Below are 14,663 nucleotides of genomic sequence, written 5' to 3'. Positions count from 1 at the left end.
GTGGGGCTCTTGGGAGAGTTGGTGGCTTATCATAACTTTGCATATTTTAAATGGTTTTATCAAAAAAATAATGTTCTCTCTCCTTCCCTTCTGAGGTTCCATGTGCCTGTGTACCCAGAAATTGTGGACAGCATCACAGTGTTCCCATGGTTTGGTCTAAGGCATGGCACCTAAATGTGGGGGCAACAGAATGCAAAGATAGAGACACTTACTAAGTGTTGACTGTATCAAACAGTGTGACCAAAGTGAAAAACAGTACTTGTATCGTGGCGATGCAGGCCTAATGACCCGCTCCTTTAATTGGCATTTCTTTATATAGATCTCTTTAATTTGGCTGATGTGTAAATGTACAGAACACTGTTGCTTACATAACCTCATTTTAACTCAGGGGAATGGATTCAGTGAAGTCAAGAGGCTGGTCCAAAATCATGCTTCTTTAAGTGGTCAGTGTTAGACTGACTTTGGATCCAGGTCTTTCCATTCATATGAGAGTGTGTTTTGCTAAGAGCTATTTCTGGGCCATTTTCTCATTACCTTTATGTGCGGATTGCTTGCCATTGATAGAATTGCTAGCTAAAACCATGAGATTAAGTCTTCAGTGCGAGCCCCCAAACTCCACCTTTGCCCCAGTGTGGGTATCTATGGGAAGGAATGGCTCATGAACATGGGCTTTGGAGGGGCCATGGTGGGGGGGAGGCGGTGTGCGCCACAGGCAATGGACACAAAGTACAAATGTTAGGGCTTGGTTTCTTCAATAGCCCCCCCCCCCACAACTGCGCTTGTGGGACTGTTGGATGTCCACTGAGTAAGTGGGTCTCCATTCCAAAGAGCTTGGGTTCGGTCTCAGTTCAGGAGAATTTGGGAGGGTCCAGAGGGGAGTGGGAAATAGCAGAATGAATTTCCTACAGTGTTCTTGCCACTCTTCTTTCTTACTTTTGACGGACAGACAACTCCTTAGGACAAAGCAGCAACACATTTACAGTGTTATTTGATTTGCAGATATTGCAATTAACTAGGAATACATTTGAACCTTCCCTTCTTTATGTCAATATTTTGTTTTCCTGCTAGACTGCTATTGAATGTCAAAAAAGAAAAAAAAAGTGACATTGAGGAATAGGTTGACCTTAAAGGGGTCTACAATTATTGTCCTGAACACTATTTGGCAAAGTGTTGAGTCTCAGAGATGAACAAAGGCAAAGACTCTCAAGATTTTTGACTGCTGTGACTGACCCTGGGAATAGGCTGCCAGTGGAAAGTGGAGGTCAGCACTATAGTCGCGAATCCCTGAGTCCTCTCAGCGTTCTCCCTTTCCATACCTTTTCTCTGTTGGCTTTTGTAAAACCTCATGTACTCAGACAAATTTAAGAGGAGGCAAAAGGAGCTGATGAAAGAAAGAGAGCCCAGTGGAGTGGACGGGAAACCTCCAGGTGTTTAGTTCAACTTGTCCTTTTAAACAGAGGTGTCTAACTCTGCTCTGTGTCACACCTTCTTACTGTCTTTTCTTCCTTTGGCATGAAGCAAGGACCTAGATTTGATGTTAACAATAGTGGAGCAAACTAATTTCCATCTCTCTCTCTCGCCAATTGAGTTAGACCCTTTGGAGAAGAAATAAGCTTGATATTCCTTGCTAAAAATAGGTTCCACATCTGATGGATGTAAATTCAAGCCATAAATCTGCCAACACTATCAGCTACTATCAGTCCTTTCCCTTTTCACTTTGTGGTATTGTAAAGAAGCTTCTGAAGTGTCACCTTTTGGTGACACTCGGTAATGGCAAACCAACGGGTGCTGCTAATAAAACCACCTTTGTAAGCTTGGGCTGTGACTGCTGTAAAATGGCCAGATTCACTTTGCAAATAGTGAGCTAGTAGTCTCCAAGTATTTACTATTCACTCTTTACCCTGACAACAAGGAGGGAGGCGAGACCCTATAATGAGGACCCTAAGCAGGAAAGGTAGGTGATCATACGGAAGGATGCTCCAGAGACGGGGCAGGAGGTTGACTGTAAATTGCTATTACTCTTTTATTTTTCTTTTTAAGATTTATTTATTTAGAGAGAGAGAGAGAGAAAGAGAGAGAGCAGGAGTGGGACAGACAGAAGAAGAGGGAGAGAGAATCTCAAGCAGACTTCGTGCTGAGCACGGAGTCTGACACTGGGCTTGATCCCACGACCGATGAGATCATGACCTGAGCCGAAACCAAGAGTCGGACATTCAACCGACTGCACCACCCAGGCGTCCCACTACTACTCTTGAAAATGAAAAAGTCCAAAATGTAAGATTTAAAATTTAAAAATAGGGTTGCTTTTTGGGTGTTGATTATATTTACTTCTTTTTGATTAATATATAACTGTATATCATTATGCATTTATCAAGTACCTGACAAGGGCCAGATGCTGTGCTTGTCTAGGACACTAAAACAACCCCAGATTTTCTCTGGTATTGGGAAGTGGGGAGGAACACCATCTGTTAATTTTCTACCTCTGTTCAGTTGCTACCAGAGTGAGTTGCTGCTAACTAGTCAAATGGACTCATTTGAGTCCGCACTCTTTTTCCTTTCCTGTCTTCTGTGACAGTGAACACCAAGAAGCCAGGCTCCAGAAAGTTCTAGAGTATGGAAGACAGAGTCCAAGACATTGACCATCCATTCATCTGAGCCCAAGACTCCTCAGTGCCTAGAATTCTAACACTCTTAAAATTCAAATTAACTACACCTTGATTCTTTAAGGTTATCATCACTAATGTTATCATCATTTATTCATTTCAAAATAAATTCTGTGTAAGTATTCAAGCCCAGAAACTGTGGTGTGTGGGCCCTTGGAATCCCACACCACGCTCACCATAAATCTCCTGTGGCATGAACCACTGAGATGTCATGGACCTCTGTTTCTTCCTTGATAAAATGGGGGAAGCCAAATTTACAGGAAGACATAAATTTCCTTGAATTTTACGAGTAACATGAGGTTTTGTGATCATTTAATCCCACAGTTACCTACATGGAGTCCAGAGACTTCTAGGCTAGCAGAGTCCATATTGCAAGACTTGTAATAGAAATAATATGCCCATCCAAAATGGTGGTGGGCAAACGAAAGCACTGCTATGCTTTTATCATATTATTCTCATGTTCAGCCAAGGTCATACTGGCAATTATAAATGTCCCTAACTCATTTTTTTTAAAAATTAAGGAAGCTTACACAAAAAGTGCATTACAATAAAGTTGAATGAAATAGAAATGGAAAATTAAAACCAAAGAAAATAAGTCTACGGATATGTTAATTGTAAGTAATTTGCCTTGATTGAGACTTAAATTTGGCTCCGGTTTCATGGAAGCCCAGACAAAAGGGAAATAAGACAAGCTGCATCTTCTTCACAGCTCCTTGGAGGAGACAAATCTGATCAAGCATCAAATCCAAGAAAGGATTTTAAAGGGGCTGTAATGAGAATATTTGAATTTGAGGACCACCTGGATTCCTCCCTAAAAGAATGACTAACCCTTTGTACTATGGTCCAGTTTCCTCCTCATTCTTAAATGGGGTTAATAGTAACTGCTCTTCAGGGTTGCTTTGAGGACCAGATGAAAGGTTTGGTAGCGTGTATATTGCATGATTGTTAGTAGCAATCAATCTAACTTTTGTCAGTGGGGAAATGGTTAAACCCAGTATGATCCATTTTTATATACTACGTCCATCCTCATGGGGTGCACCCCTCCCATGCACCACACCCTTTGTCAGTGACTTCGCAGTGTCTCCTAGGAGAAGCGAACTCTATTTCCCCACCTCACTTATTTGAACTTGACTATGGCCTTGCTCTGGCCAGTGAAGTGTGGATGGAAGTGACAGTGAATGGAGCCAGGCCTTAGGAAGCTTTATGGGTTTTCATTCGTGCCTCCTGAGCTCCCGCCATCGCTGTAAGGTTAAAATCTGTGAGCTGTTTGGTCCAAGGATGATAACAGACGCATGGGACAGGCTGGACCCAACCTGAAGTTCGGAGCCCAGACAAGTCTAGCTGGCTAAGACCCTCAGTGTGGGGAAAAGAGAAAAGAGAAAAGACAGGTGTTGAAAATCATCACATTTGGGGGTGATTTGTTATGCATGCTCCCTGTGACAATAGCTGACTGATACAGTGGCCTTCTGTGATCAAACCTGGAGAGGTATCTGTGATATATTAAGTGAGAATGAAAGTTTAAAAGGCAAAATCATATAAATTCTCTTCTGTAGAATAATATAAATGTCTGATCTGATTTTGTTTTTAAAAAAGAATGTGTGTATATACGTAAATATTGAAAAGTATGGTGGATGGTGCTCACATCTTTAAAAGTATGAAGTGGAAAAGCGTACACATTTTTTAAAAATTGGTGTTTTTTTGTTTTTGTTTTTGCCTTTTGGGGTGTGTGTGTCCAATTTGTGAATTAAAAGAAGCTTGCAGATCAAGTGTAAGTGCTTCAAAGCAGGCTGTCACTGCAGCACTGTGGTGGTCACCTGCCTAGGGTTATCGGGCAGACTTTTCGCTCAGACCCACCCTCCATCAGTGCCTGAGTGTTAGAGACTGTCGAAAACCACCTTTCAGTCTCTTGGCTGCTGTCGGAGGGAGGAAGCACTGCTCAGAGCTGTGCAGCTAGGTAGTAGAGAAGTTAGTTCTAGAAACCAAGTTGGTTTCTTAGTTTGCTTCCTTGCTTTCTCCCTCCAGAAATGTTTGTACTGTTGGCATTCCACTAAGTGGTAGGGATGCTGAGTGGACAAGGGGGCTCTAGCAGAGCCTTGGCACCATCAGGTCCTCAGCTAGCACTCTATCTTTTCTGCACACTTACATGAGTTTACATCAGTGCATAAGACCGCCTTAGAATCTGCTGCTTTTCCCCCCAGAGCTCTCGCAGTCCATTTGGGTTGTTGTAACAAACTATCGCAGACCAGGTGGCTTACAAACAACAGAAATTTATTTTTCACAATCCTGCAGCCTGCAAGTCTGAGATCAGGGTACCAGCGTGGTTGGGGGGCCCTCTTTCTGGTTCATAGAGGGATGGGCTTTTTTTGCTTTGTCCTCATAGGGTGGAAGGGGCAAGGAAGCTTTGGGGTCTTTTATAAGAGCACTAACCCGACATGTGAAGGCTTGACCCTCAGCACCTGAGCACCTCCCAAAGGCTCCATCTCCTAATACCATCCTCTTTGGGGTGAGGATTTTAGTGTATGAATTATGGGAGAGGGGGACACAAACATTTAGACCATTGCAAGTGCAGTCTTTTTATTTTTTCCTTTGTTATTTGGCTCCCGTACACTTCCCTTTTCTGTTCCATTAGATGTTCCATCCCCCTTACCCCACCCCATACATACCCACAACAACAATCTAGCTTGTAGCTCTCCATACTTGGAGATCACTTGTACGTGATGGTACAACCATGTATGGACATTTATTGTGTGAGGTAGGGAGACTAGTGCTCTTGCCTCTGTAGAAGTCATGGTCACTTTTTATTTTATAATCAGATTGGAGACATACAGTTAAATGTGCTCAAGGACAAATCAAGATTGGATATCAGGTTAATGCCACCATTATGATGATGCCATCCATCGTCGGGGTTCTCTCACTCCTAAGTTCTTTTGCCAATCATTCCACTGATCTTAGTGTGGCAGTATGACCCTGTGTCTGGAGATCATTCTCCCCTTCCTCATTTAATATAAACTCCAGGTTGTCCCAAGTCACAGGGTTGCATTCACTTTGGCTTATGGGGGTGGATGGGGGGGGCAGCAGAAGGACCCTTGGCCCAGAGTGTCCCATTCACATTGAGACTTTGTGGTTGGGTGACCAGTTCATATGTCATCCAAACTGAAGGCTCTGAGCATAAAAGGAGCCTCTGTTAATATTCCACTAGGAAGAGACACATAAATTGACACTCTCCTCGGCAAACCAAGCCATGTGGTCACAGCTCTTTTGGTGTTACTGGGTGGAGATGAACTGACAATGTTTGTGGCTTTGTGCAACTTGCTTTCACTTTTTTAAAGTGTTTCAGGAGCCCCTTCCACCCCACCCCCAGGCCCAGGCCTCTCAACCTCTGGGAACCTGTGGTGTGTGTGTCTCTCCCCAAGGAGTCTCTACTTTAATTTTTTTCAGGAAAACATCTTTAGAAGCTATGAGGTAGCCATCAGCCTAACTTTTAGGGCACCTGGAGGTGCCAGACATTCACTGAGCAAAGAGGCAGTCACGGTTCCTATCCCAGATGGTCACTGAGAGGCGTAACGGAGAAAATGCCTATTAGGCACTTAGCACAGGGCCTGGCACAAGGTAAGCCCCTAGTGGGGTTTTTGATAATTCTTTTCATTGTCATTGTAATCATTACACAATAATAAATACGAATAAGTTAAGATTCTTGTTTTCAGAATTTTGGCAGTTACAACAGGGACACATCGAAACAAACATGTAAACACAGTGGTGATAAAAATAGCTACGAAACCATAAAACACCCGAGCTCTAGAACATCACCGGTGTGACTCATTGTGCCTGTAGGTGGAAGCACGGGGTGGGGGCAGGAGGGTGCTCTGTGACTACCTTACACTCCGGCAAGAGGCCCGGAAGCTTCTGAGGAGGAAACTCCTTTTGTTTAGACGTGTGCTCTCATTTTATGCTGAAGAGAAAGCTTTTGCTTAAAAGGAAATCCGGTAGGTCAGATATTTGTATTTTATCATGGTAAAACAGGCTTGTAATTATGATTATTGTAACAGGGATCCATCATGGCAGGTTAGAACTTGGGTTTGAGAGCCGGGAGCCTAGATCTGGATTCGGGTTCTGCCCTTGCGAGGCATGTGACTTTAAGCAAGTGCCGGAGCCTCTGTGCCTCGCAGTTTCTGCACCTGTGAAGCAGAGATATTAGTAAGATCTACCTGAAGGTGTTCGTGAGAGGGTCAAGTGGGTTATCTGTGAGAAGTGCCCGGGGCGGTGCTCCGTACACGGTGGGAGCCCCACAGATGTCACCTCTAACTTCACCGTTCAGCAGCCCCAGCGTTTGTGAAGGTTCTATTCAATAAGCTAAACTCCTTTAAGAAAGAGCTAAGTGAGGGGAACCTCGGTGGCTCAGCCAGTTAAGCATCCAACTCTCGTTTTCGGCTCAGGTCATGATCTCAGGGTCGTGAGATGGAGCCCCACATAGGACTATGCACTTAGCAGGGAGTCTGCTTGAGATATTCTCTCTCTCTCTCTCTCTCTCTCTCTCTCTCTCTCTCTCTCGCCTTCTCTAAAATAAATAAATAAATCTTAAGGAAAAAAAAGAAACAGCTAAGTGAATAGGAGTTTAAAAGGTGTTTTTTACATAGAAGAATTGTGAATCCATTGACCAAATATAAAGGCTCAAAAAATAATTCTTCTGGTTTCATGGATCTAGTTAGACTGCAGTGCAAAAGATCACAAAGGTTCCCACCTATTTTTTTCAAAGTATAGTATTTACACCTTATGATGGATTGAAAGGTATTGTTTTCTTCTAAAATAACAATTTGTCCCATAGCAGATGGTTTGCCAGTGTTTGCTAGAATAGGAACGGAATGTGGGGCTTCTAAGGAGGGAACTGCAACACTTATTCTCATAATAAAGAAGCTTGAAGACAGAGCTCCCCCCACCCCCACCCGCACCTCCAGGCTTGAAGTGGAAAAACTGCCCCTGGGCTGGATGGATGAGGACATGGGGACCCACCAGCACAGCCAAGTAGGCTTCCTGGTAGGGAGAGCAAAAGAGGCAGCGAATAATATAGGTTAGCAAAACTATTTAAGGATTCTTTCCTTCCAGTCAACAAATGTAAACTGATATGCCAGGCACTGTGCCCAGTGTTTTCACAAGGATTACCCAACCCTCTGTGGCCATTATCTGAAACCAGGCTGTTGCCCCAGGGGGAGCACTGGACGGGGACCCTGAGCCCAGGTTTGGTCATCTCTGAAAGGCAGCATTCACCTAGGTGGCATCTTCCGTTCTTCCTCACTAATGTTCTCGGCCTGTAACTGCTTTTCTTTAAACAGCCAGGAAGATTTCCAGGCCGGCGTTCTCTTTGACAGCTCTTGGTTGTTTCGTAATTAGCACTGAGCAGTTAGCACAACGACTGTGATCCCCAAGTTCCTGCCTTGCCTGATTGAACAAACCAGCTCTTCTAGTCCATTTCCTCCTGCCTGAAACTGTAAATGTTATAACTCTGTAAAATGCGAGCAGTAATAATATCTGTTGGATAAAATTATTGTAAGATTAAAAGTTTTAATAGAAAAAGTCCTTACCACAGCGCTTGACACATACAAATCATCCATTTGTATTTGCCATTATTATGATTGTTAAACATCACCTATGTGCCAGGTACTAGGCTGAGTGCTCTCCGTGTGTTAGCTCAGTTAATTACCAGGAAAGAACATATTCACTTTTATGTCTGAGTGATAGAATTTGGAGATCAGTAGGATTTTCCCTTCTCAATCTTTTTTTTTTTTTTTAATTCTGTATTCCTGGCTCTCTTTAACTGATACCAGCATCACACCAGCCACATGGATTACAGTCTTTGATTCCTATCTCTCTTTTAGCTTCCTTTCCTTTCTTCCACCTGCTCCTTATCAGCTCAGGTGGATTTAAAATTCCTCCTGTGTATTTCCTTGCTTTTTCTTCTCCCTACATTTGCCAGGCCCACTGGACACTGTCATAGCTTCAAACTGATTCCCGTCCATTCCAGGTTAAATACTGCTACCCAGAGTATCCCACAGTAGAGTTCTCAACAAAGTGCCATTTCCTCAGCCTGGAACTGAAGACCCTTTACTTTCTGGTCTTCATCTATCCTTTGGAATATCTCCAAAGTAGTCCCTTTACGCACTCTATTCTAGTGCCAAAATGAGCCCTCCACTCCCCCACTTAAAATTCATGCTGCCCCATCTCCCTGGGAAGCTCTTCTTATAATTCATTTGAATACAATTTCCTTGTCAGACATTAAAGCATTGCACAGAAGTCCTCTTTGACCACTCCCAGGCCCTGCTACCTCTCCCCAGAGAGTACCACCATTCTCGGTCCCAGGGCCCTCCTCCCACTCTTGTTCCATGCATTTACATTCGTATAGATGCACTTAGAATATATGGTGGTGCTTGTTTGTTTTGTGTGTGGGTGTGTCTATGACATAAATAGTATCCAACTGTGCTTATCATTCTGCAACTTGCTTTTCTCCCCCAGCAATCTGTCCTGGCAATCTGTCCATCAGGATGCATCTTAAATGTCACCAAGAATTCCCCCAAACTTTGCAAGACTCCATTGTGCTGGGAAGTATTCTTGACTGACACTCCTCAGAATCTCTTGAGGAGCTTTCTACCTTACATGTGTGCAGAGTAGGATGATGCATGATTTTTTAATATTTATACTTTTCCATAATTGCAAGAATTCCAGCTTTTCCTCCAATATTATATTTAAACAAATAGATGCTAGGTTAAACAGGTGCGTGCACACATACGCACACACACACATTCTCCTTATTTTGCTGTAATTTTGTGTTACCCAGACACCTATCAATCTGTCCTTCCTGTGACCTTGATATTGGAACTGCAGGTGCCTTGGAGAGGCAGACAAACACAACACATAGGTCACCAGGAAAATGTGCCACTGTGCAAATTCTTCAGACATGCCCAACGCTTAGGCAAAATCTCTACTGGCGTATGAGGAGAGCAAGTCTCAGATAAAGTCCTGCGACATGCTGGAGCCTAAGCCAAAGGAAAAATGGGTGCTTCTGTATACCTTTATCGAAAGTTTATATTTATATTATTAATATATTATACACTCATATAGACACTACACATTAGAAAAATATAACAGCATATTAATTATGTTATACATTACATAACTGATTATAAAGGATATATTATATAAACACATTACGTTTTATATACTAATGTTATTTTAGAGATATTAATATCAAAAGTTAATGAAAGCTCTAAACTTAAAAAAATGACTGTGTATCAAGCCTGCTGGGGTTGTGCAATCTGTTTGCGTGTTATTGTCAACCCCCATAAACCGCACCGTGGGGGGGCCCAGGTGCAGGCCCAGAACCGGGGGCTGATTGCAAACAACTGTTCCCATTGCACAACAGTGCCGGGTTGTAAAACAAACATCAACAGCCTGTCTTTACTTAAAATTTGATATTTTGTCTATCATCGATTTAAAAAAAATTATTGCATTAAAATATGGGTTTGGTGCCCTTTTAAATTGTGCACCTGAGGCAGATGCCTCACTGATGTCTGGTCCTGGCTCTGTGGCCACGCATGTAGCTACTTAGTCACTGAGTATTTATTAGCAAACAAACTCAAAAGTGACGTGTGAGCTGTTCTGTGCCCTTGATGAAGTTCCAGGCCGCTCTCCACTCGGTGAAAGTTCTCCAGAGGCAATTTTCCCAGACCCCAGAGTCAGGATTCTGTGACTCTCAGCCTACATCACACAAGGAGAATCCTCCAAGTTCATGGCTGTTTACACAGGACCATTTAGGGGATGGCCTCAAGCACCAGTCTCAGTGCAAGGCTAGAGGCCTCGTTAGAGTTTTACACCCTGTTCCAGCAAGACTGGTAAGTGTCTTTAAATTTTGTTTTTTTTTCGAGGAGTGGGTGGGGCAGAGGGAGAGAGAATGAGAGAGAGGAGGGAAAAACTGAAGCAGGCTCCACGCCCAGCATGGAGTCCAGCACGGGACTCGATCTCACAACCGGAGCCGAAATCAAGAGTTGGATCCTTAACGGACTGAGCCACCCAGGCAGCCTGTCTTTAAATATTTTTAATCAGTCCACATTTCTGAACTTTACTTGTTACCAATTTCAAACAATCATCATTCTATTTTAAGTTTTCTGTTTAACCAATTAAAAAATTCATTTATAACATTCACTCTGCTAATTAGCAGAGCCTCAGCTATTGACCAAGAAAGACATGGATCATGGCGCCTCTTGCAGAAGCTGTTTGGAGTGTTCTGATGTAACAAGTTGATGACCCTTGGAGTGAGGCTTGTTTTTTAGGTCAACCGTAGAGTGAAGCTTGAACTAACTGGCAAATCCATAACATCCCACCATCTTTGCTTTAAATATGTTGAATTACAGACTCCATAATAATCCCCCATGGTGAATGGACAAGAGGATGATCTGGTTTTCTTCTGTCAGTGTATCAGGAGTGTGGTCACCTTGGTATTAGGCCAATCTAATCTGTCTTTGACCAGCAGAGCTCCAGGGTTGGGGCATTCTCCTGACCCTCATTGCCCTGGTAGCCCCTCTTCCTTGATCAGCGACTGCCACAGGAGCATCTGAACTTGGTGGTGCCGGAAAATCAGATCGTGAACCAGAGTGAGTGAGTGGAGACAGGCCAACCACCTGTATGCAACAACGGCAACACAGAGTATGACAAGTCAAGGGATCACAGGAGGTGTTAGCCAACAGAGCCCATTGCAAGGGAAGTATGGGAGGCTCAGGGTACTGGAATCTGAACAGGGTGAGGGCTCCAAGCCAAGGAACCCTCACGGAGCCCGAGGTTGATGTGACAGGAGAATAAAGATTGTGCTTCAATCTTCCCACAGCCTAGAGTACAGACTGGTACATGGGCAGCATGAAGCCAGGGTTCGTGGGGTGAAGAAATCATGTTGACTCTTCAGTTCCCAGGAGGGGAGCTGAGTGAACATCACACAGGCCTGGTGTTATTCAGCATGCTGGACAGGACTCCCCCATACCAGATTCAAGAGACAGTCCCTGGAACTCACTTAACGCCAACCTCTGAGATTGTGAGTTTGTTTTCTAGGGATCTGAAACTTTACCCTAAAAGGGAATGGCAGGAATAACTTCTGGCTAACCAAAGACACCAATTTCCTTGTAGCCAGTTACAAGTTAGCCAATGTGTTAATGATGGCTGTTAACATTAATTAAGCCTTTGCTGTGTGCTGTATACAACCGTAGAGTTTATATGCATTAGTTTATCTCTGTGGTCCAGATAAGAAGACTAAGTAAAGGGTTAAGCTGCTTGCCTGAATTTAGTGGCAAAGGTGGGATTTGAACTGGGTCCCCCCCACCCCAACCTGTTCACCTGTGCTCCCAGACTCTACATTGTTGCACGTGGCCAACAGCACTGAGGAATTTCTCAGAAAAATGCATTTTCTTCCTTTTTACATGAAAGATTCTGCTGCTCTGCTACACATGGACTGTTCTCTGCTGTTGCTGAGAAGTAATGGGGCGCTCCTGTTGAAGTGTCTGACATTTGGAGGGCTAGCAATTACTTTATAAACTGGGGCAGCTGTAAGCCACGCTGGAAGAGCTGTCCCTACCACCAGAACAACCTGAGAATAAACCAAGTGTCGAATTCTCACCCCAATGCCTAGCCGATTGTTCATCAGAAAAGGGAAGCTTCAATGAATGAGTTTAGAGCTGCCTCAACGTGTGTTCACATCCTTCGTATTGTTCTACACCCAGATGAACGCTGCCCTCGTTTCTGCCTCACCTCCTGCTTGTTGGAGGAATTCAGAACACTTAGTTTCTTTCATTCTCTAGATTCTTTTTTTTTTTTTTTTTAAGATTTATTTCTTTATTTGAGGGGTGGAGGGGCAGAGAGAGAATCTTCGAGCAGACTCCCTGCTGAGCATGGAGCCTCATTCCAGGCTCCATCTCATGACCCTGAGATCATGACCTGAGCCAAAACCAAGAATGGGACGCTTAACTGACTGAGCCACCCAGGCACCCCTGATTCTCTGTTTTCTTAATATTAATAAAACAGAGTTTTGACAAGATTTTTATCCCATAAAAAACTTTTTTGTTGTTATCCATTGTTTCTCTAATCCTCCCTTGAGGGTTTGGACTATTTTGCCAGTAGAATAAATTGCAGGTGGTACAGGCATAATTTCCTTTTTTTTTTTTTAACAGCTTTTAAGAGGTAAGAAAACATTTATTAGAACATATGCATCTGGTGTCAATTTTCCCCACACATTTTATTATGAAAACTTTCATATGGAAATGTTGAAAGAATTTACTGAGAATACCCATAAACCTACCACCTAGATGCCACCATTAACAGTTTACTGTACTTGCTTTGTTGAGAATATCCCTATGTAGCCATCCTCCCATCCGTTCATTAATTTGTCAGATTTTTAAAAATGTCTTATTTATTTGAGAGAAAGAGAGAGTAAGTGGGAGGAGGGGCAGAAGGAAGGGGAGAGAGAGAAAACCCTAAGCAGACTCCCTGCTGAGCATGGAGTCCTACACGGGGCTCGATCCCACAACCCTGAGATTATGACCTGAGTCAAAATCAAGGGTGAGATGCTTAACAAACTGAGCCACACAGGCGCCCCTAATTTGTCATAGTTTTAAATACATTTTGAGGTAACTTACAGACATCAGTAAACTTCCCCCTAACTGGCACACATACGATTAACTAGAGCTTAGCGTCTGCTTACAGTATTTTGTTTCTCTTGATGTAAATGGGATCTAATTTAATGTCATAAAAAATCACAGCACGGTGTGATATTTTTTGGTTTTCTTCTTTGCTCCCACCTCAAGGAGACCCTCTTTTCAAGCTCAATCTCATGCAGAAGCTGACATGTGAAACACACTGGCAGAGCTTCTCTGGATGAAGCAGACATGGGGGCCGGGAGCACCAGTCCCCAAGCCCCTCGTGGAATTATTACAGTTTCCTCATGGCGCAAGCCTCAGTTGGATCGTCTATGGAACTGGGCTTTGCAAAATAGCTGTTTCCTCAGGTTCTTCCCAAGCTGCTGTCCACTCTCATTCCGTGATGCCTACAGACTAAAAGCTTTGCAGACCTCCCCCATCCCAAATCTTCAGCAGAAAGCTTTCTCTTGTTTTCATTAGCTCGGTGCAAGAAGTCGCATGTAAGACTCTGGGTCTGAATGCCTGAGGTACAATGCACACTTGGAAGGGCTGCCTGTGGAATGGAAGAAAACTGGAAAAACAAGAACCTGATCTAGGTGGATGGCCAATTGCAGTAGCCCGAACATGCAGGTAGGTGTGTTGACTTGGGGTGCATGACCACAGGGTCCATCCTCGGGGGCCTCTGCCAGGTCACAGCTGGGAGCATCTTCCAGGAATTTCGGTGTCCTGCTGTGAGTGAAGTCTGCTTGGGAGACTTACCTTCTCCTTGTACCTGGAGACACAGCACTCTTGGGGGGCGGGGGGCACAGATCCTTCACTAGTTGGGCAGCAGCCTGGGTGTGTGGGTGAGTCTCGGGCACGTGTGTAGGACCTGAGGCTGGGACCAGATTGGCTGGAATCAGCCAAGCCAGAGAACTAGGAGAGTCCAAGCCTGCACCATGAGAGGTCTGGGACACATGGAGGTCATTCTTACTAGGTAGTAAACACCGTGTCGTAAGCTCTGTGAGGGGAGGGCTGTGTCTAAGTCAATCTTATGCCCAGGGCCTAGAAAAGTGAATGGTAAGTAGTAGATAGATGGCTGAATAAATGTTTCATGAGGGAAGGAGAAAGGAGCGAAAGGGGGAAGAAAGGTCGGATGGGCCAGTTCCCCTGAGTTGTAACTGCCTCCCGGCCAGCATCCACACCATTGCGAAAAGATTGTCATAGACAACTTAAACCGAACTTCTCGGGGCACCTCAGTGGCACAGTGGTTAAGCGTCTGCCTTTGGCTCAGGGCGTGATCCTGGCGTTCTGGGATCGAGCCCCACATCAGGCTCCTCCGCTGGGAGCCTGCTTC

General features: G+C 44.0%; 1 long non-coding RNA gene across 2 annotated transcripts in view; it reads left to right on the top strand.

The window, feature by feature from the left end:
• LOC105236959 overlaps positions 1 to 14,663 on the top strand; it is a 219,148-nt gene that overhangs the window by 193,371 nt on the left and 11,114 nt on the right. Inside the window, exons 3-4 of one of the 2 annotated variants that reach the window (XR_002142364.2) lie at positions 9,168 to 10,543; positions 13,496 to 13,957. This is a non-coding gene — a long non-coding RNA (uncharacterized LOC105236959). Of the gene's footprint in view, positions 1 to 6,311; positions 6,647 to 9,167; positions 10,544 to 13,495; positions 13,958 to 14,663 lie in introns of those variants that run through there. The other variant, XR_004626708.1, reaches the window with a different exon arrangement.

This window comes from Ailuropoda melanoleuca, chromosome 7, assembly GCF_002007445.2.
Source record: "Ailuropoda melanoleuca isolate Jingjing chromosome 7, ASM200744v2, whole genome shotgun sequence".
Lineage (NCBI taxonomy): Eukaryota > Metazoa > Chordata > Mammalia > Carnivora > Ursidae > Ailuropoda > Ailuropoda melanoleuca.
Note: the sequence above shows the minus strand (reverse complement) of the source record. Positions and strands in the feature narration are given on the sequence as shown.